Source organism: Tursiops truncatus (assembly GCF_011762595.2).
Source record: "Tursiops truncatus isolate mTurTru1 chromosome Y unlocalized genomic scaffold, mTurTru1.mat.Y SUPER_Y_unloc_1, whole genome shotgun sequence".
In the NCBI taxonomy this organism is placed as follows: Eukaryota; Metazoa; Chordata; class Mammalia; order Artiodactyla; family Delphinidae; genus Tursiops; species Tursiops truncatus.
Window position 1 is genome coordinate 2,671,536 of NW_022983136.1, and position 22,805 is coordinate 2,694,340.

The following is a 22,805-nucleotide window of genomic DNA, read 5'->3' on the forward strand; positions in this document are numbered from 1 at the left end:
TCTTTTGTCATTTACAGACAGTTCTGGGTGTACTCTGATGCTTTTGCAAAAATGTTCCTATAAAAGGGTTTCATCTTCAAGGAATTCATGGAAAAGGCTCTGACAAGTACAGGTTTCTGGTAATTGACTATACTGCTGAACTGAATGAATAAGCATTTTCAGAACTCTAATGGAAAACTGATGAATTCATAAAAGTGCTAAAAAAAGACCAAGATGAAAAAATTAATAACATGGGACTGAGTGAACTGATGAGGATAATTATAATTTTTGCGACTTTCTGTTTGAATAAAAAAAAATGTTAAAAAAAAACAGTTCTAAAATTAGATCGAGGTGATGGTGGCACAACTCTGTGAATATCCTAAAAGCCATCGCATTGTACCCGTTAATGGGTACGCCCCACAGAATATGGATCATGTCTTACTAAATCTGTTATTAAAAAACTTTTCTTCTCAATCAGACGGGATAAAAATCAACCTTATTTCTTCAGCATGATCAAGAGATCTCTCTCAGTAAGAAAAATAAAGCCAAACAAAAGGCTTTAAAGAAAATACATACATAGTGCACATGAAATAGTGGAAAAGGATTTTCCAAGTGAAGTTTGAACCCTAGAGCTAGAAAAAGCCAAGTGGCACTTGTAGTAGCCACAACGACGGTCAGGAGAGACACTGCAAGGTGAGAGCTCGGACGTCCCCCCACACCAGCCACGGGGCTCCCAGCCAGGACCCGCCCCTGCACCCACCTCCGACTGTTTCACCAGCAGCTCCAACCACTTCTGCCACCTGTCCCTGTCCTCAAACGTGGTCTCATTGGAAGTCCAGCAGCACTGCTCATGGCTGTACCAGAAGGCGGACAGGCAGATGCCCTCCTTCAGGTCTGTCATCCAGTCGACGGCGAGATCGATGACCCCGGCCAGGGTACCTGGAAGAAGCGAGAGCCACTCAGAGGGACGGCAGGCATGGGCCAGGGCAGCACGTGCGCCCAGAGGGCCAGGCGGAGATGCCCGTGCCCCGGGCTGCCACGCACCCAGGAAGCCTCTTTCTTCAGTCTTGAGGTCACCTGAGCGAGTGGCAGGGCACCAGGTGTGGCAAAAGTGGTGCCCAGCCCAGTGAGACACAAAGGCCAATGATACGCTGTCCTCGGGGGTCTTCGATAGGGTGGGAGGGAGAGACCTGCAGCGCTGACCCCCACCGCAAGCCCCTGGGGCCGAGCAGCTTTCAGAACCAGCCCTCCGAATCTTAGAAACAGGGTACCTACACCCTATAAATCATGTAACCCCCTCAGCGGCTTCTGGGGCAGGATGCTGGCATCACACACATGAATATCCTCCAGGAAACCTGACAATTCAGACAAAATGGAGACAAAACCATTTATAACTGCCTTGTCATTGAAATAAAGTTTTGCCATCAAATGGAATCCAGCTTGAAAAATCTCACTTGTTAGAACTTTCTGGATTTTTAAAAAATTATGGATAAAGGACTGAGGAGCTACATAAGTAAATAACTACTTGAAAGGCCGATAGGAGTGGGATAAAATCGAGTGTGCAGTGGGTCAGAGAAGGCCATTTTAGGTCTCTTTCTAGAATAACCCATTCCAGTCTTTTACAAAGGCAGGGAATACCTTTGCGCTACCAAACTTTTCACACTTTTACTGGGTCCTTATTAGAACATCAATTCCCAAAGGCAGCCATACGCCAGCCTCAGGCGACCTGGCCTTGCCACTCTCCTGGTTCCATCAGCAGTCGCCCACTGTTCTAGCCAGAACACCCGAATCCTCAGCAGCGTGCAGGCTCTGACCGCCGTTCCCACGTTTCTCTCCAGGCTCCTCTCTCTCCATCACGAATCCCACGCACAGTGTTCCTTGGCACACCAGGCCCTCCTCTCTGCACCACCTCAGATAGCACTGTCCTCCCCCAACCCGCCAAGCTCCTATTTATCTTCCAGATGCTGGCATTTATATCACCTCCTTCAGGAAGCCTCCCCTGATTTCCTAAGTCTGGGCTAAGTATACTTCCCAGGCACTCCCCATCACCATACCTATCACATCCTGATATGATCAGTATTTATATATATGTGTATACACACACACACACACACACCACTCACATGCACACACACACACTCCAACTAGTCTGTAAGGGTGGGGGGAGTCTCTTGTCTGGTTTGTGTGCCACGGTGGGGATCAAGCCAGGTGTCTAGACCCTGTGTCCCCTTTAAGTGGGCAAGGGCCATTGTATTCACGTCAGGTACATAGCTGGAACTATATATCCATGTTGAATGAATGAGAGCAACAAACGAATGAAAATCAGGAAACTCAGGTCCATCCATTCACTCAAGGGCTATTTATTGAGCACCTACGTACTACATGCCACGTACTGTTCCACACCCTGGGGTACAGCAGTGAACAAAGCAAACTCAGGTCCCTGCCTTCGTGGAATCTCAGCTTGTGCGAGAAGACACTAGATTGAATAAGTAAGTAAATGAGGGGCTCCAACAGAAGGTGGTAGGTGCTAGAGAGGAGAATACAGCACGTTCCAATGGCAGCCATTTTCTACGATGGTGCAGGAGAACAGTCGGACACGTCCTCAAAAAGTTAAACAAGGAGTCACCACCTGACCAAACACTTCCATTCCTAGGCATCTGCCCACGAGAAATGAAAACATACACCCAACACAAGACATGTACGCAAATGTTCACAACTGCACATTCACAAAAGCCGAACAGTGGAAACAACCCATATGCCCATCAATTGCTGAATGGAGAAAGAAAATGTGGTCCACCTACAATGGCAACCAAAAGGAATGAAGCGCTGACACATGCGACAGCATGGATGAACCTTGGAAACGTTATGCTGTAAAAGAAGCCAGTCACAAAAGACCATATATTGTATGATTCCATTTTATGAAATGTCCAGAGTAGGCAAATCTACAGAGACAGCAAGTAGATTAGCGGTTGCCCAGGACTGAGCGGAGGCTAGGGACACTGGGGCTGATAGCTAAAGGGTAGGAAGCTCTTTGGGAGCTGATGAAAATGTTCTAAAATTGGCCTTGGTGATGTTGCAAAACTCTGTGAGTACACTAAAAACCACCAAGTTGTACACTTTAACTAGGTGAACTGTATGGTATGTGAGTTATATCTCAATAAAGCTGTTACGTACACACACACATACATACATATAGTGGGCGAGGGCGACGAGGCTCAGAGAGGGAGACGTGCTTTTAGAAAAGCTGGTCAGAGAACACCTCAAGCAGATGACGACATTGGAACAAAAACTGCCCTGTGTGGAACAACAGCGACACCCAGTGGTGGCTCCTGGTTAACGCCCTGCAGAGGAGCCACAGCTTGGGCCTCTCCGTCTTGGGCGTCGGAATATAATGCCGGGCTGCCTGCCACTACGGAGGTGACAAGCCAGACAGTGGGACCCCTGGGGCTCGCCACTGGGGAACGGGAAGGTGAATGGGGCAGTTTTCTGGCTTTTCCTTCATCCAGATCAAAAGAACACTTTCGCCACCTTCACTGCCAAGATCATCTCTTTCTTGCCTCCCTCCTATACTCATCTGCTGATGTGACCATGGGATCGCCCTTCTCCAGCAGTCCTCACCCCTGGCTGCATATCAGAATCACAGGGGAAAGGGGGCTTTACTCAATGCTAGGGTGTCATCTCCAGGGAGCTACTATTTAATTGAAGCCTGGGCAGCAGAATTTTTTTTTAATTCCCCAGGTGATTCTTCCTGAAAGAACTGATGGAAATCGGATTAACAGTGAAGCCCGATGGTCGGTATCTGACTTGCTAAAGATAGCCCAACAGGGCTCTGAGATCAGTTGATAAATCTATGCTGTGTGACTCCAGCAGGACACCAAGACATCTACTCTGATTCCTTCATTTCCCGTATTCATCCCTCCTTCCCAGGAGCCAAGAATAACACAGGGTACAGTTTTATAAATCTATTCTAAAGAAAGACATCGAAGTTCGCAGCAAACTACCCTCCCCGCCCTCTCCCCCCCACCTACCTTTAAAGGACTTCATAGAGCCTAATGAATGGGTGGCAAAACGCCATATGTCCATGAACTCGAATTCCCTCCCAGCACTGCTGCCAATATGTACCGGGAGCGCCACTGGGAGGGGAAGGACAGGATGGGCGGAATGGGTGGGTAGCTGCTGTGGCCGGAAGGAGAGGACTGCCCCTTCAGCACTCTCCTGGGCCCTTTAGGACATGCCAGGCAGAGGGAGCCCCTCCCCGGCAACCAGGCCCCTCTTACCACTGTAGATGTAACGAGTGACAGGGCAGCCAGAAATCAAAGTCCTCTAATCACAAAATTTTACCCTATGCCCCGCAGGTGCTCTGCGAGTACGTACTATATTCAACCTGTATCACACAGCCATTCTCTGATCAGTCCTATAAGCAGAACTAGTGTGTTACTACAGGCAGGGGGAGTTTCTTAAGGGAATCTCTTCAGCATGATCAAATTTTTTTCTCCTTAGACATTAACCTTCACAGCCTCCTAAAAGCAAGTAAGTTTCAGGAAACAATTTCCATGGAGGGCTGTGCATTTGCTATTAAAAGGGGAGGTGTCCCCTCCAGATACTCATTCATTCATTCTGGAAACAGCTACTGCTCACAAACATGGTGCTGGGATTATAAAAATGAAGGACACGGAGTCGCTGAGGGTCAGAACAACCCATGGGCTGGAGGCACCCCCCCGCCCCGGGCCTACCTCAGACCCTGTGGTGTCTCGCGTTACCGTGAGCGTCTCTCGATGTTTACAATTCATCTCAGGGCCTGCCGGTGTTAGTAAAGGCCAGTCTCATATGTTTTATTTTTAGAGACCAACATGTTCCCGTCCTTTCTCGCCTTCTACGTGGCCAAGTACTATAGAAGGTGTGTTTTCAATAAAATCCAGCATGGCGGTAAACCTTTGTACAGTGTGGAAAGGGCCAACCCGCCTTCTCGGTACCGCGCTCCAATGACCATACCTGGGCCTGTCCGTGCCTTGGGGTCTTTTTGCTTTACTGATGATAGATTTATGTTAAGTGTATCGTCATGTATTGTGCCCTTAGGTATTTCAAGTAACAGCCCCTTTGCCTGAAGTACAAGAGAAACACTCCACGTACCTGCCAGCAGGCCGATGAGCAGCATCACCGCCCATCCCGACCAGGCGTCCAGCAAGCTCTTGATGAACTCCCATATGGACTCCTTGCTTTTGCTGGTTATCTAGAAGCAGAAAGACATCGGAGCTGATGTGGACACACTTTCCAATTCAGGCTTCCTTCTCTGAAACTGTTTCCTCAGGAAACACGGTGATTGAGAAAACGAATATAATGAAGCAACTAGACTGCCGCTAACGTGACTCTTTCAGTTACCTAGCACAGTGGTTAAATGGGCTTTCTAGTTCACAGAGCTAGAAAGATGCCATGGTAGTCTCCAAAGAATCCAAAAAAGTTCACTTACTTAAAAAAACCTCACTAAGTGTGATGTGATCTTTGATTATTTCAAAGCCATTCTGAAGGAAGACATCACTTCGGTGTCACCGTTTTGAATACAAATCATTATTTTAGCCTAAATCGTAAGGTCTGTTCACAAAAGACCCTCTTCGACAAAGACTTCAATTCCTTCTTTCATTTTCCAAGCTACACGTTAACAACAAGAACGAACTTTCCTTCTCTTTCTTCATTTCTTCCTCCCTCCCTCCTCCCTCCCTTCCTCCCTCTCTCCCTCCTTCCTTCCTTCCTTTCCTTCCTTTCTTCATGGCTGTGTTGGGTCTTCGTTGCTGTGCGCGGGCTTTCTCTTAGTTGTGGCGAGCAGGGCCTACTCTTCGTTGAGGTGCATGGGCTTCTCATTGCAGTGGCTTCTCTTGTTGCGGAGCACAGGCTCTAGGCGTGTGGGCTTCAGTAGTTGTGGCACATGGGCTCAGTAGCTGTGGCTCGTGGGCTCTAGAGCGCAGGCTCAGTAGCTGTGGCACGCGGGTTTAGTTGCTCCGCGGCATGTGGGATCTTCCCAGACAAGGGCTCAAACCCATGTCCCCTGCATTGGCAGGTGGATTCTTAACCACTGCACCACCAGGGAAGTCCCAAGAGCTTTCTTTTTTTAACTGAAGTATAATTGATTTACAATGTTAATTTCAGGTGTACAGCAAAGTGATTCAGTTATACCTATATATTCTTTTCCCGATTCTTTTCCATTATAGGTTATTAACAAATATTAAATATAGTTCCCTGTGCTATACAGTAGGACCTTATTGTTTATCCATTTTATATACGGTAGTGTGTATCTGTTCATCCGAACTCCTAATTTATCCCTCCCCCACCCTCTTTCCCCTTTGGTAACCATAAGTTGGTTTTCTATGTCTGTGAGTCTGTTTCTGTTTTGTAAATAAGTTCACTTGTGCCAGTTTTTTAGATTCCACATATAAGCAACATCATATGACATTTGTTTTTCTCTGACTCACTTCACTCAGTATGATAATCTCTAGGTCCATCCATGTTGCTGCAAGTGGCATTATTTCATTCTTTTTCATGGCTGAGTAATATTCCGTTGTATACATGTACCACACCTTCTTTATCCATTCCTCTGTCAGTGGACATTTAGGTTGCTTCCATGTCGTGGCTATTGTGAATGGTGCTGTTAGCTTTGTGCAGTGGCAGTATCATAGCCAATGAGGTTTATCCGAGGCGTGATTACTGCTAATTGTAAATAGCGCTGCTATGAACATTGGAGTGCATGTGTATTTTCAAGTTAAGAGTTTTCTCTGGATACATGCCCAGGAGTGGGATTGCCGGATCACGTGATAACTCTAATTTCAGTTTTTTAAGGAACCTCCATACTGGTCTCCATACTGGCTGTATCAACTTACATTCCCACCAACAGTGTAGGAGGGTCCCCTTTTCTCCACACCCGCTCCAGCACTGTTGTTTGTAGATTTTTTGATGATGGCCATTCTGACCAGTGTGCGGTGATACCTCACTGTAGTTTTGATTAACAGCAAGAAGGCTGAAGGAGCCAGCCTGGATCACGCTTTCCAGGCAGATGGTTACATCTAAACACATTGTAAGAGCACCCGTTTGCCTCCCTGTGTTAACAGAAACCTACATTCCTGAGATCATCATTCCCCTCATAACCCTTTAGAGCAAGGGCTGGCAAACATTTTCTGTAAAGAGACAGAAGGTAAATATTTTCAGTTCGGCAGGTCAGATGGTCTCCGTGGCAACTACTGGACTCTGCTGTTGTAGCACAGGAGCAGCCATATAGAGCATGCGCACATGCGGGCGAGGCTGCGAGCCAAGGAACCGGCGCTGAGCGGACACGCGCTGCGCTGGATTTGCTCGCCCTCGGTCGCCGACGGCCCCCTCACGGCTGCTTCGTCTCCGACTTGACCCCTCCGTGGAGGGGGCCCCGTCCTCGCCACTCTCTCCCGCCTTTCACTTGTGGCCACTCTGCTGGCTGCCCTCCTTCACCTCTATCTGCTTCCGCTAAGCATCCGTCACTGAGCCCCAGCCTGCCCCCCAGAACCCACTAACTCTGGCACTGCTCTGGGGCCCAACTGCTCCTGACCTCTCTCTCCAGACCCAGGCCACCTGGGCCGCTTCTAAAGCTTCAGCACCCAGTCGCATGCCAAGGACCCCTCACGCTCCACCAACAGCCCTGACCCTGCCCTTGAACTGCACAGGCTTCTCTCGCCTGCCTACCCGCTCCAGCCACAGGCTGGACAAACAGTTCAAACTCACAGCGCCTGAAACCGAACTCAGTGGCCTCCCCCTGAAATCTGCCGCGTCCCCTTTCCCTCCTCTCGTCATCCAAGGCATCACCCTCTTCTGACCACAGCCAGGGCGTCATCCTGGCCCCACTGCCCACCTCCATCCTGGCAACGGCTCCTGTGAAGGATCTGGACCCCAAGCCTCTCTCCATCGGCACTTCACTGCCCTCTGTCAGATCTTCTTCCTCTTTCTCCTGAGCTCATTTCCAAGCTTCCTGTTTCTCCCCTGGCAGTGCATCTCTCTGTATCCTGTGGCCATGAAAACGAAATCCAGGGCTTTCCCGGTGGCACAGCGGTTGAGAATCCACCTTCCATTGCAGGAGACACGGGTTCGAGCCCCGGTCCAGGAAGATCCCACATGCTGCAGAGCAGCTAAGCCCGTGCACCCCAACTACTGAGTCTGCACTCTAGAGCCCACGAGCCACAACTACTGAGCCCACACACCGCAACTACTGAAGCCCGTGCGCCTACAGCCCATGTTCCACAACAAGAGAAGCCACCTCAATGAGAAGCCAGCGCACCACAACAAAGAGGAACCCCCGCTCGCCACAACTAGAGAAAGCCCACGTGCAGCAATGAAGACCCAACACAGCCAAAAATGAACAAACAAATAAATAAATAAGTAAACAGGAAATCCAGGGACTTCCCTGGTGGTCCTGTGGTGGAGAGTCCACCTTACAATGCAGGGGCCGCAGGTTCGATCCCTGGTCAGGAAACTAAGATCCCAAATGCTGTGGGGCAACTAAGCCCACGCACCACAACTACTGAGCTGGCGCACCTCAACTAGAGAGCCCACGTGCCATAAACTACAGAGCCCACGTGCTCTGCAGCCCGTGTGCCACAACTACAGACCACAATTACAGAGCCCACGCACCCTGGAGCCTGTGAGCCACAAGTAGAGAGAGAAAACCCAGCCACCATAACTAGAGAGAAGCCCACGCGCCACAATGAAAAGATCCCGCATGTCTCAATGAAGATCCCGTGTGCTGCTGCTAAGACCCGCCGCAGCCAAAAATAAATAAAATTTTAAAATAATAAAATAAATCTTAAAAAAAAAAAAAGGAAATCTAAACTCCTCTTCATGGTCTACTCAGTGGTTCCCAATGTGGCCCCATCGCCCACGTGGCCGGACTCATCTCTAGTCCTCCCCTTCCGTGAATCTGCCACCAAACCTTAGAGCTCCTTGAACTGCCTAAATGTGCCACGGTATTTCATGCCTCTGTGACCTAAAAAAGCCACTCCTGATGAGAATCCTTTCCCCTTCCTCTGCCTGGCAAATTCTTAGTCATCCTTCAAGACCCCACTGAGATCGCACCCTCTCTAAAAACTCCCTCCCTAAACATCCCTCCTAAATGACCCCACAGCACTTGATACATAACTTTACTGCAGCCCATAAAAATATATATTGACTGCCTACGAGAGGCCAGGCACTGTAATATGTGCTTTCATACACATAGAGCCCCATTTAATCTTCTGGTATAATTAACTCCATCCTTACAGATGAGAAGATGGGGTCCAGAAATGGCACCCCAGAAGTCAGCCAGCCTAAAGATGTCAAAGTCAGGATGCACCCAATCTGTCTGGTTCCAGAGCCCCACTCCTTGCCCTCCACACCACACCTCTGTATGACATAGCCTTCCACCCAAAGCACCTGGTATTACAATTACCTGTCCACATCTCTGCCTCTCCCACTAGCCCTTCTCTTCTCTAGAACCTAGCTCAGCACACGACACATGAACCCAAGCTCTAGCTCAGTGACTGTCCGATAGAAGCATGGCCCAGCCCTCCGAAGGGATTCCCCTCACAGTGTCCTTATGAACAGCATGTACCTTTCTGCGTCTGTCGGTGTCCCGTGACTTCTCCCTCAGCCAGTCGATGGTGTGGAAGTCCTCATACGTCCCCACATCAGGGAACGGCTCGTCAAGGAAATCCATCAGGTTTCCAGAGCCACTCATCGCTCCTGCATTGACCATGCTACTTACACCTGGGAGAGAAAACCTGTCGTTAAAAACGTGAGCAGAACATCTGCACAGACCTGGCAGAACAATCCACGTGTGCTATTTTTTTGCACAGGAAAGACATTTCAGCATAGGCACCTCTGCTGTGATGAAAGATACATACAGTCTGTCTTAGTGAGCACAGGCTGCTGTAACAAAAATACCACAGACTGGGTGGCTCATCAACAACACACATTTATTTCTCACAGTTCTGGAGGCTGTGAAGTCCAAGATCAAGGCACTTACTTAGAGATTCAGTGTCTGGTGAGAGCCCACTTCCTGTTCACAGGTGGCCATCTACTCACTGTGTCCTCATCTGGTGGAGCTCTCTGGGGTCTCTTTTATAAGGTCACTAATCCCATCCATGAGGACTCAGCTTTCATGACCTCATCACCTCCCAAAGGCCCCTCCTCCCAACACCATCACATTGGGGATTAGGTTTCAACATATGAATTTTGGGGAGACACAAACGTTAATTTTTTTTTTTAAATCTTTATGTTATATTGGAGTATAGTTGATTAACAATGTTGTGATAGTTTCAGGTGTACAGCAAAATGATTCAGTTATACATATACATGTATCTTTTTCCAATTCTTTTCCCATTTAGGTTGTTACAGGATATTGAGCAGAGTTCCCTGTGCTACACAGTAGGTCCTTGTTGGTTACCTATTTTATATACAGCAGGTGTACATGTCAATCCCCAACTCCCTAACTATCCCTTTCCTCCACCCTTCCCCTCAGTAACCGTAAGTTCATTCTCTAAGTCTGTGAGTCTGTTTCTGACAAATGTTACTTTCTTATTATTTGTGGTAGTTTTGTGCTATAAAGTCACCATGGCCACCTAATTAGTGAGTACTAAATCACCGTCCCCAAGAGAAATTACAGGGTTAGGTTCCTTCGAGCCTCTGGTCAGAATATCTTCAGCAACCAATCAATATACAACCTTGTTTTGTGTGTTTCTGTTTAAAGACACCTTATCAAATATATATCGTTGGTTCATCCACTGAACTCATAGCCAAACAGCACTGTTACTCACGCTGCAGGAAGCTTGTCTAACAAACATATTCTCTCCATGAGGCCCAGCACAGCCTTCTCGTGAAGGCTACAGACAGAAGGCTTCTCGAAACACTACAGACACTCCTGCCCTGCATTTCAAGGCCGCTGCAAACGGCAAAATTACCAATAAAAAAAAGCACAAAAATGCGAAAAATATGGCACTAAAGAGACTGTGAAAAGAACGCTTGTTTCTGGTCTGGGCACTGAAACAAGACGGCAGAGCACCAATTTCTCCAACCTCAGCTGGGATCGTGCATTCCTGGCAACTCCAACTTTTTGAGGCTCTGCACGTGCACTGTGCGAATGACTGGGCAAGCGCCCCATGTATTGCTCTGGATGTTACAAATACATTTTAGTGAGCAGGCAAATTCACAAATACGGAACCAACCGCTCATAATGAGGGTCAACTATAACCATTTCTGGAAAACCTCACCTTCTGCAAAAGCAGGGCATCAACATGAGAGGCCTGGGGGAAACAGGGTTGAGGCATACCACTCAAAACCAAATCACTGTAGTCAAACCAGTAACTGGTTCTCCTGGGAGATAAAGCGGACCACTGAGGCAGACAACCTCTGCGGATACTCGAGACGTACAGCAACAGCAGAGTGAAAATGCTAAGACTTAACTCACTGGTGGGAGCCAAGGTGATCCACAGAGGGAGTGGTCCTCTGCACTGGGGGCGGGCGGGGGATGCCATGGGGATGACAAGGAGGCAGGACAACCTGCCACGTGAGCCATGCTATGGTCTGAACGTGTGTGTCTCCCCACCCAAATTCATACATTGAAAGCCTAACCCCCAAAGGATGGTATTAGAAGGTGGGGTCTTTGGGAGGTGACTGGGTCATAAGGGCAGTACCTTCAAGAATGGGACTAGTGCCCTTATAAAAGAGGCCCCAGGGAGCTCCTCTGCCCCTTCCACCATGTAAGGACACAATAGGAAATCTGTGACTGGAAAAAGAACCATCACCTGGCCATGCTGGCACCCTGATCTCAGACTGCCAGCCTCCCAAACTGTGAGGAATAAATGTCTGTTGTTTATAAGCCATCCAGTCTGTGGTATTTTGTTATAGCAGCAGGAACAGACTAAGACAAAGAGCCATACCAGGCTGGCAGCACACTGCCCCGGGCAAGCAGCCCTGAGTGCAGGCCCTCACTTCTAATTTTCCTTAAAATACAGTCAAAAGGGTGCCTGCTGCCAGGGCAGTAAGCAAAGTGGAGGATTTCTTCCTTTCCTGCCTAAGATAATAATTCCGCTCCTATTATTCCGCCTCCCATTGTCTGGAAAACAATCTCAAATAAACCAAGTCATCTTCCATGTTACACCACCATCAGAACCTGATTTACAGATCACACAGGAAATAATCAGACACAGAGAAAACGCTTTGCAGCAGGACCAATGTTCACCACCAGTTAGCAAGAAAAATAATACACTCTTACAAAGACAAGAGGTTGGAATAAACACTAAACCAAAATTTCTTTGGCAAAGAGCATGGAAATTTGAATTATAGGACGGGAACCACAAAAGTGCCGGAATAAGATGGTTAAAGAAGTGCAGGGTAGTTATTAAAATATTTGAGCACAGGCTTCTCTCAATTGCTTTATGTATTTTTATATCTGGAGGACTCAACCACGACCTGACAAAACTGCATTTTGATCAAATTGAAAAGTCGCTACAGGTAAAGTGGAGTAATCACCTTACAAGCAATAAAATGGCGATAGTTATTGATTTATTGACTGTCTATGCAACTTTGCTACTTTAAAAGCTTGAAGTCTGAGCCATGTCAAGCTGAAAACTATACCCACTGATTAATGTCCAGGGAAGAATCATATTGCAGAAGTCAGTGGCAACCAATAATAAAAGGGAAGGAATAAAATTAGAAAGCAAAGATTTCATTTTCATTTCTAGAAAAACAAGATGGTAATAGCCTTGTATTTTATGCGGTAAAGAAAATCTCTGAGGGGAAAAAGAAGATGGCAGGCTGCTGACCCACAATGGGTAGCCCGTGTAAGAAAACCCGAGCCAGCAGATCGAAGAATTGCAGAGACCTGGACATTCTATTAAAAAGAAGTTCATGGGCTTCCCTGGTGCCGCAGTGGTTGAGAGTCCGCCTGCCGATGCAGGGGACACGGGTTCGTGCCCCGGTCCGGGAAGATCCCACATGCCGCGGAGCCGCTGGGCCCGTGAGCCATGGCCGCTGAGCCTGCGCATCCGGAGCCTGTGCTCCACAACGGGAGAGGCCACAACAGTGAGAGGCCCGCGTACCGCAAAAAAAAAAAAAAAAAAAAAAGAAGTTCATGTTACCTGAAATTTAATCAAATCTCTAGTGAAGCAACAACTCCAGGCAATAATGATTGAAACAAAAAGTCACTCTGGAGAACAAATGTATCTTTAAACTTTGGTGGAGCATGTCATCGTCCTGACAATCAGACGCATAATTGGTAAAGGAAAATAAACATGATCTAATCCGTAGATCTAATTGGAGGCTTTCCCTGGGGGCCCAGAAGGAGGTGGTCACTTCGCTTCTGAAGCTCGGGTTAAGAAAGACAGGAGGACCAGAAGCGTAAGAAGAGGGCATCCAGGTCAGAAATAACGGAAAGCGGGAATTCCCTGGTGGTCCAGTGGTTAGGACTCAGCACTTTCACTGCTGAGGGCAGGGGTTCGAACCCTGGTCAAGGAAGTAGGATCCTGCAAGCTGTGTGGCATGGCCAAAAACTTTAAGAAAAGAAAAATGGAAAGAATTCTATCTGGGATCCCCTGGGAGATATAGATGGATAGGAAATGAGGATCCAGCCAAACACAGGAACAAAAAGGAATGAACTCCAGGGACTTGATGATAAATAAACTTAACCTGTGTAAGTTCAATACGGCACCCAAAGGGATGCAAAGACTGCTGACCCCTGAACAACCCAGGTTTGAACTGGGTGGGTCCACTTATACGTGGATTTAGTTCGATAAATATCATACCTGTATTTTCGTTTTACAGATCTTTACCTACGTGAGGGGAAAAGTTTGTGTTCGATTAGAGAGCCCAATATGTAGAATCACAAGAACTAGGGTTTGAGTCCTGATTCTATCCAGACTGTTTCAGCTTCCTGCCCTTGGGTGAGTCATTCATCAATTCCTTTGGTTTTGAGGCAGTGAGAGCAGGATGCGGCTTTTCGACTGCGCTGGGGGTCAGTGTCCCTAACTCCCACGTTGTTCAAGGGTCAACTATAGTCATCTGCACCTTAGAGGGGAGCCCTTGCTCCTCTCACCTGGTTTTATTTCTTCTCGCCAATAAGAGCACTTCTGCTGGCAGATGACACCTCTGCTTATGATTTCAGGAAGGACAGCATCCTAGATCCTGTATCTGAGATTCCTACTTGGTCTGGATCGTCGAGGTCAGAGCACAGCAAACTGCAGGCTGTGGGCTAAATCCGGCCTGCTGCCTGACTTTGTAAATAAGTTCTAGAGGAACACAGCCATGCCCACTCCACATATTGTCTATGGCTGCTTTCACATCGCCAAGTTGAGTAGTTGAGTAGTTATGACAAAGGCCAAATGGCCCCCAAAGCCTCAAATGTTTACTATTCGGCCATTTACAGAAAACGTTTGCTGACTCCCGATCTACACGGTGGACTGAACACAGAACCAGCTCAGATTCTCTACCTGTCCCTGCATCTACAGCATTTTCAGTGGGACCTTGCAGCTCCTCTTCATTAAGAGGTAGAGTCTATTTCTCCAGCTCTTGAATCAGGGCTGGCCTTGGGACATGCAGTGGAAGTGACAGCATGCATGTACTGAGTCTAGACCCCAAAGGCGACGCGGCCTCTGCTTTCTTCCTTGGCCTTCTGCCATGAGCAGAAACCTAGGCTACATGCTGGAAGATGAGCGACCACAGGGAGTCAAGGTGGGTCATCTCAACTGAAGCCATCCTAGATCATCCAGGCTCACCAAGCACAGATTCATGAGTGAGCCCAGCCAAGAGCAGCTGGCTTTGACCCAATCAAACCACCCAGCTGACCTGCAGACCGTGAGAAAAATGAATGGTTATTGTTTTAAGCCACCAGGTGTTTCTGAAAGGGTTGTCATGTAGCAGCATCATAACAATGTTTAACAGGTATGATTTACGTGGGCTCCAAGGGAGAGAAGAAATGAAGATGGCTAGGTTAGTTGCAAGGGAGGACAACTAACTTAGTTGCAGCAACAGATAACACAGCTGGCAACAGAGACAGGATGGAATCGAACTTCACACTGGAGGTGACCATCCTGAAGAAAGAGCATCTCTCTTACACAACCATATTTACACAGGGACTTTGGAAGACACAAAGGGCACCTAGGTCTTTTATCCAATCCTTAAAAGCAAGAGAGGATCTACAGAGTATGAGGGTAGCTGTGGGCTTTTCATATTCAACAAGCTATCCTAGCTTGTTGAATGTTTTTAATCACGAAAGGGTGTTGAATTTTGTCAAATGTTTTTTCTGCATCTATTGAGATGATTATGTAATTTTTATTCTTCATTCTGTTAATGTAGTGTATCACATGGGTTTATTTTCAGATGTTGAACCATCATGGCACCTAGTGATAAATCCCATTTGGTCATGGTGTAAGATCCTTTTAATATGCTGTTGAATTCAGTTTGTAGTATTTTGTTGAGGATTTTTGCATCTATACTCATCAGGGATACTGGTCTCCAATTTTATTTTCTTGTAGTGTCTTTTTCTGGCTTTGGTATCAGGGTAATGCTGGCTTCGTAAAAGAGTCTGGAAGTGTTCCCTCTTCTTCAATTTCTTTTAGAAGAGTTTGAAAAGAAACTGAATTAATTCTTCTTTAAAAATTTGATAGAATTCACCAATGAAACCATCTGGTCCTGGGCTTTTCTATGTTGGGAGGCTTTTTTATCACAAAGTCCACCTCTTTACTAGTTACAGGTCTGTTCACATTTTCTATTCCTCATTATTCAGTCTCGGCAGGTTGTATAGTTCTAGGCATTTATCAGTTTTTTCTAGATTATCCAGTTTCCTGGCATATAACTCCTTATAGGAGTCTCTTATAATCCTTCTTATTTTTGTGGCATCAGTTGCAATGTCTCCTCCTTCATTGCCGATTTTATCTGAGTCTTCTCCTTTTTTTTCTTAGTCTAGCTAAAGCTTTGTCAATTTTGTTGATCTTTAACAAAAAGATGGGGCTATTTAACAAAAAATTGATGTTAACACCAACTCTTAGTCTCATTGATTTTTCAACTGCTTTTCTATTCTGTATTTCATTTATTTCCCCTAATCACTATTATGTCCTTCCTTCTGCTAACTTTGGGCTTAGTTTGTTCTTTTTTTGGTCATTGAGGTGTAAAGTCAGGTTGTTTATTTAGAATCTTCTTTTTAAATGTAGGTGTTTATCACTATAAACGTCCCTCTTAATACTGCTTTTGCTGCATCCCATAAGTTTTGGTATGCTGTGTTTTTGTTTTCATTTGTCTCAAGATATTTTCTAATTTTCCTTTTGGTTTCTTCTATGACCCACTGGTTGTTCAAGAGTGCGTTGTTTCATTTCCATATGTTTGTGAACTTTCCTATTTTCCTTCCACTGATTTATCGTTTCATTCCATTGTGATCAGAGAGCATAGCTGGTATAATTTCAATCTTCTTAAATTTGTTGAGACTTATTCTGTTGACATAACATGAGATCTATCCTGGAGAATGTTGTGTGTGCTTGAGAAGAATGTGTATTCTGCTACTGTTGGGTGGAACATTCGACAAATGTCTGTTAGGTCCACTTGATCTATACCACTGTTCAAGTCCTCTGTTTCTTCTGGCCATCTTGCTCTCTTGGTTGTCATTTGTATGGAATATCTTTTTCTATCCTTTCACTTTCAGCTTCTATTTGTCCTTAATTCTAAAGTGAGTCTCTTACAGCCTGCATAGAGTTGGATCTTGGTTTTTTTTTAATCCATTCAGCCACGTGAAGTCTTTTGATTAGGGAGTTTAATCCATTTACATTTAAAATAATTATTGATAAGAAAGATCTTACTACTGCCATTTTGTTCATTGTTTTCTGCCTGTCTTGTAGCTCTTTTGTTCCTCTTTTCCTTTCTTACTGTTTTCCTTTGTGTTTCATTTGATTTTTTTCTTTGGTAGGTACATGCTTTGATTCCTTTTCATTTTCTTTTGTGTATCTTCTATAAGTATTTTCTTGTGGTTACCATGGGGCTTACATAAAACATAGTGATAAAAATTTACTTTAAGTTGATAACAACTTACTTCAATCACATACAGAAACTCTACACTTTTACCTCTCCCCCCATACACATTTTATATTATTGATGTCATGAGTTACGTATTTTATATTGTGCACCTGTTAACATTTTTTATAGGTATAGTTCTTTTTTATACTTTATTTTTTTAACTTCTATACCAGAATTCACTGATTTACACACCTCCACTGCAGCATTACAGTATTCTGTATTTGTCCATATGATTACCAGCGAGTTTTAGACTTTCAAATGTTTTTGTGTTGCTGTTTAGCATCCTTTCATTCCACCTCAAAGGACTCCCTTTAGCATTTCCTAAGGCAAGTCTCGTGGTGACGAACTCCCTCAGCTTTTGTTTATCTGGGAGTCTTTATCTATCCTTGATTTTTTTAAGGACAGTTTTGCCAGATATAGAATTCCTGGTTAGCTGGGGTTTCTTTTTTTTTTTTTTCCCCAGCACTTTGAATATGTCATCCCACTCTCTTATGGCCTGCAAAGGTTCTGCTGAGAAATCCACTGACGGTCTTATGGGGGAGTCTTTGTATGACATGAGTGGATTTCTCTTGTTGCTTTCACAGTTCTATCTTTGACTCCTGACAGTTTGATTACAATGTGACTCAGTGTGGACTTCTTTCATTCATCTTTTACAGAATTTTTTTGGTTTCTTGGATCTGGATGTCCATTTTCCTTCCCAGATTTGGTAAGTTTTCTGTCATTATTTCTTTAAATAAGCTTTCTGCCCTTTTCTTTCTCTTCTTCTTCTTCTGAGACTCCCATATACATGTACTTTTTCACCTGATGGAGTCCCTTAAGTCCCTTAGGCTTTCTTCACTCTTTTTTTTTTTTTTTTTGGTCCTCTGATTGGATAATTTCCAATTACCTGCTTTTAAGGTCACTGATTCTTTCTTCTGTTCCATCAAGTCTGTTGTTGAACACCTCAAGTGAGGTTTTCTGTTCTACTATTATATTCTTCAGCTCCAAAATTTCTGTTTCTTTTTTATATTTTCTATCTCTTTGTTAAAATGCTCGTTTTATTCATGGATTGTTTTCCTGAGCTCGTTGAGCATCTTTATGACAGTTTACTTTGAATTCTTTATCAGGTAAATCATATACCTGTGTTTCTTTGGGATTGGTTTCTGGTTATTTATTTTGTTTATTTGGTTGAGTCGTGTTTGCCCATTCTTCATGTTCTTTCAACTTTGCTATTGGTATCTACACATGTGAAAAGAGAGCCACCTCTCCCAGTCTTTACAAACTAGTTTTGTATCGAGAAGGACCTTCACTAGTCAGCCCAACTAGAGAATCTGGAGGCCTCTCAAACCTTTTCTGCTGATGCATTTTCTCTGGACCTGTGCGTGTAAAGTACTAATTAAAGGAACTTGCCAGTTTATTTGTTCACGAGATCATAACCTCTTGCTCCCTCTGGTATCTGTCCTTGGCTCTGCAAGTTCTCTGGTTCTATAGCAGCAAGCCACCTCACTCTCCTGGGTTCTCAGTGGCAACCAGGCAGCTCCTTGTCCATACCTCTAATCAGACCAAAGAGAAATCAATTCCTCAGGCAGCCCTGCAAAAATCCAGAGAGCTGGATGCAAACTCCACCTCTCTTCCTGTCTCTTGCTCCAAATGAGGAATGAAGTTAAACAGAAACCAGTCCCCTCAGGCTGTCCTCAGAAAAGCCAGGACATTGGACGCACTCTTTACTCCTCTCCCTCATGAGTGAGAAGCCTCAAGTTGAGGGTCTTCTCCCAATCATGCAAATCCATGCCAGCTGCCACAAGCCACCCACCACTTTCACTGTTCTCAGCTACCCTCAGGCCTCCAACCTATGCTGGTTCCATCAGTGCTATAAGTGGGGAGGAAGGCGAGCCCTGAGGTAGGGCTCTGAAAGGTTGAGATGTTGGAGACACGTTCTACTCTCTCTTTCCCCAGGAGGAGAAACTGCAGGCAGTCTCTCTCACTGCTGAACTGTGCCATCTTGGAGGAGGGGCCGACACAGGTAAAGTGAAATCACTCCTCTTATCTGTTTCAAAGCAACTGTTTTTGGCTTTGTGCTCTTCTGGGGTCCTGCAACTTCCTGACCGGAATCTAGAATTCTCATAAAGGTCTCTATATCATTGTTATTGCTGTTTCTGTGAGGGAACAATAGCCGCAGCTTTCTATCTTACCATTTTGCTGATGTCACTCTGCCCCAAAGCATTATCAGAACTCCTAATTACATTGTGGCTGGAACATCTTCCCACTCCACCATGACCCTCTGCAGTGACGAAAAATGACTTACTTATATTTGCACTCCCATCACTGTCTCTGGCATGTGGTCAATCTTCACTGAAGTGTTTTGAGTTCCTTTAAGTGTGTGGTTATCTCTGAACCGCCGCGGTAACAAAGGCAAGGCCCCATTACAGAATTTTTTTAGGTTCCATCTACGCACCTACCAAAAATGTCTAAGTCCCAATTTTATCACACATAGGATAAACAGACTCAAAAATAAATCTGTGAGCAGATGAGACAGCCTAGAAAAAAAAAAGTACAAAGAGAATTAGCTTGTCAGTTTGACTCCTGCACAGCCTCATGAGTCCAGACCAGTCTCCTCTGCACTGGCATCCTCAGGATGATTTGGGGGACATCTGACCCTCAGAAAAGGATGGTAGGAGCCACCAAGAACACCCCCAAGCAGTCCCTGGCTCTGTGCCATGGCTTCCAGGAGCACTTCAGGTACAGAGAACAGAGAGCACCTTTCCTGAAAATTCTAGCCCACGCCTCATTCTGAGTTACTAAATCAGCATTGAAGTTAACAACAAAGTTTCTTTTAACAGTTTTTGGTTTGTCCATCCTCTTAAATCTGATTGGCTCTGCTTCCCGGGAAAAACCAGACTTCTGTGCTAAGGTCCAGGCCAACTTATGTCTGCCATGGGGTTCTACCCAAGCCTTAAACTCTCTGTGCCTCAATTTCCTTATCTGTAAAATGGGTACAGTAATAGTTCATATCCCTCCTGGACTCATCAGGCATCTTTTCCGACCACAATGCTATGAGATTAGAAATCAATCACAGGAAAAAAAAACTGCAAAAAACACAAACACGTGGAAGCTAAACACTATGCTGCTAAATGACCAAGCGATCACTGAAGAAATCAAAGAAGAAATTAAAAAATACACAAAAACAAACGACAATGAAAACACAAAAACTCAAAACCTATGGGACGCAGCAAAAGCAGTTCTAAAAGGGAAGTTTATAGCAATTTAATCTCACCTCAAGAAACAAGAAAAATCTCAAATAAACAATCTAAACTTAAACCTAAAGCAAGTAGAGAAAGAAGAACAACAACAACAAAAAAAACTCCAAAGTTAGTAAAAGGAAAGAAATCATAAAGATCAGAGAAGAAATAAATGAAATAGAAAAGAAGAACACATAGCAAAGATCAATAAAACTAAAAGTTGGTTCTTTGAGAAGATAAACAAAATTGATAAACCTTTAGCCAGACTCTAAGAAAAAAAGGGAGAGGATTTAAATCAATAAAATTACAAATGAAAAAGGAGAAATAACAACTGACACCGCAGAAATACAAAGGATCATAAGAGACTACTACAAGCAACTATATGCCAATAAAATGGCCAACCTGGAAAAATGGACAAATTCTTAGAAAGATACAACTTTCCAACACTGAACTAGGAAGAATTAGAAAATATAAACAGACCAATCACAAGTAATGAAATTGAAACTGTAATTAAAAATCTTCCAGCAAATAAAAGTCCAGGACCAGACGGCTTCACAAGCGAATTCTATCAAACATTTAGAGAACAGCCAACACCTATCCTTCTCAAACTCCCCCAAAAATATGCAGAGGGAAGAACACTCCCAAACTTGTTCTACGAGGCCACCATCACCCTGATACCAAGATCAAAGATATCACAAAAAAAGAAAATTACAGACCAACATCATTGATGACCGTAGACGCAAAAAAAAAACTCAACAAAAGCAAACAGAATCCAACAACACATTAAAGGATCATACACCATGATCAAGTGGGAGTTGTCCCAGGGAAGCAAGGATTCTTCAACATACGCAAATCAATCAATGTGATACAGCATATTAACAAACTGAAGAATAAAAAACGTGATCATCTCAACAGATGCAGAAAAAGCTTTTGACAAAATTCAACACCCATTTATGATAAAACTCTCCAGAAAGTGGGCATAGAGGGAACCTACCTCAACATAATAAGGCCATATATGACAAACCCACAGCAAACATCATTCTCAATGGTGAAACACTGAAAGCATTTCCTCGAAGATCAGGAACAAGACAAGGATGTCCACTCTCACCACTATTATTCAACATAGTTTTTGAAGTCCTAGCCATGGCAATCAGAGAAGAAAAAGAAATAAAAGGAATACAAATTGGAAAAGAAAAAGTAAAACTGTCACTGTTTGCAGATGACATGATACTATACAAAGAAAATCCTAAAGATGCCACCAGAAAACTACTAGAGCTAATCAATGAGTTTGGTAAAGTTGCAGGATACCAAATTAATGCACAGAAATCTCTTGCATTCCTATACACTAACAACAAAAGATCAGAAAGAGAAATCAAAGAAACAATCCCATTTACCATCACAACAAAAAGAATAAAATACCTAGGAATAAATGTACCTAAGAAGGGAAAAGACCTGTATTCAGAAAACTATAAAACACTGATGAAAGAAATCAAAGATGACACAAACACATGGAAAGATATACCATGTTCTTGGACTGCAAGAATCAACATTGTGAAAATGACTATACTACCCAAAGCAATCTACAGATCAATGCCATCCCTATCAAATTACCGATGGCATTTTTCACAGAAATAGAACAAATCATTTTACAATTTGTATGGAAACACAAAAGACCCCCAAATAGCCAAAGCAATCTTGAGAAACAAAAATGGAGCTGGAGGAATCAGGCTCCCTGACTTCAGACTATACTACAAAGCTACAGTCATCAAGACAGTATGGTACTGGCACAAACACAGAAATATAGATCAATGGTACAGGATAGAAAGCTCAGAGATAAACCCACACACCTCTGGTCAAAAAATCTATGACAAAGGAGGCAAGAATATACAATGGAAAAGAGGCAGTCTCTTCAATAAGTGGTGCTGGGAAAACTGGACAGCTACATGTAAAAGAATGAAATTAGAACACTCCCTAACACCATACACAAAAATAAACTCAAAATGCAGTAAAGACCTAAATGTAAGACCAGGCACTATAAAACTCTTAGAGGAAAACATAGGAAAAACACTCTTTGACATAAATCACAGCAAGGTCTTTTTGGACCCCCCTCCTAGAATAATGAAAATAAAAACAAAAATAAACAAATGGGACCTAACGAAACTTAAAAGCTTTTGCACAGCAAAGGAAACCATAAACAAGACCAAAAGAAAACCCTCAGAATGGGAAAAAATATTTGCAAATGAAGCAACCAACAACAGATTAATCTCCAAAATATACAAACAGCTCACGCAGCTCAATATCAAAAAAACAAACAACCCAATCAAAAAATGGGCAGAAGACCTAAATAGACATTTCACCAAAGAAGACATACAGATGGCCAAGAGGTACCTGAAAAGATGCTCAACATCACTAATTATTAGAGAAATGGAGATCAAAACTACAATGAGGTATCACCTCACACCAGTCAGAACGCCGTCATCAAAACACCTACGGACAATAAATGCTGGAGAGGGTGTGGAGAAAAGGGAACCCTCTTGCACTTTTGGTGGGAGTGTAAATTGATAC

The 22,805-nt window shown here is 44.4% G+C and overlaps 1 long non-coding RNA gene and 1 pseudogene across 2 annotated transcripts in view; one reads left to right on the forward strand and one right to left on the reverse strand.

The window, feature by feature from the left end:
• Nucleotides 1–4,840: 4,840 nt before the first annotated feature.
• LOC117310596 (uncharacterized) overlaps nucleotides 4,841–22,805 on the reverse strand; it is a 51,668-nt gene continuing 33,703 nt past the window's right edge. Inside the window, exons 3-4 of one of the 2 annotated variants that reach the window (XR_012329467.1) lie at nucleotides 9,578–9,732; nucleotides 4,841–5,209 (exon numbers count right to left, since the gene is read on the reverse strand). This is a non-coding gene — a long non-coding RNA (uncharacterized lncRNA). The remainder of the gene's footprint in view (nucleotides 5,210–9,577; nucleotides 9,733–22,805) is intronic. The other variant, XR_012329466.1, reaches the window with a different exon arrangement.
• Nucleotides 6,622–6,745, forward strand: LOC117310656 (U4 spliceosomal RNA; annotated as a pseudogene).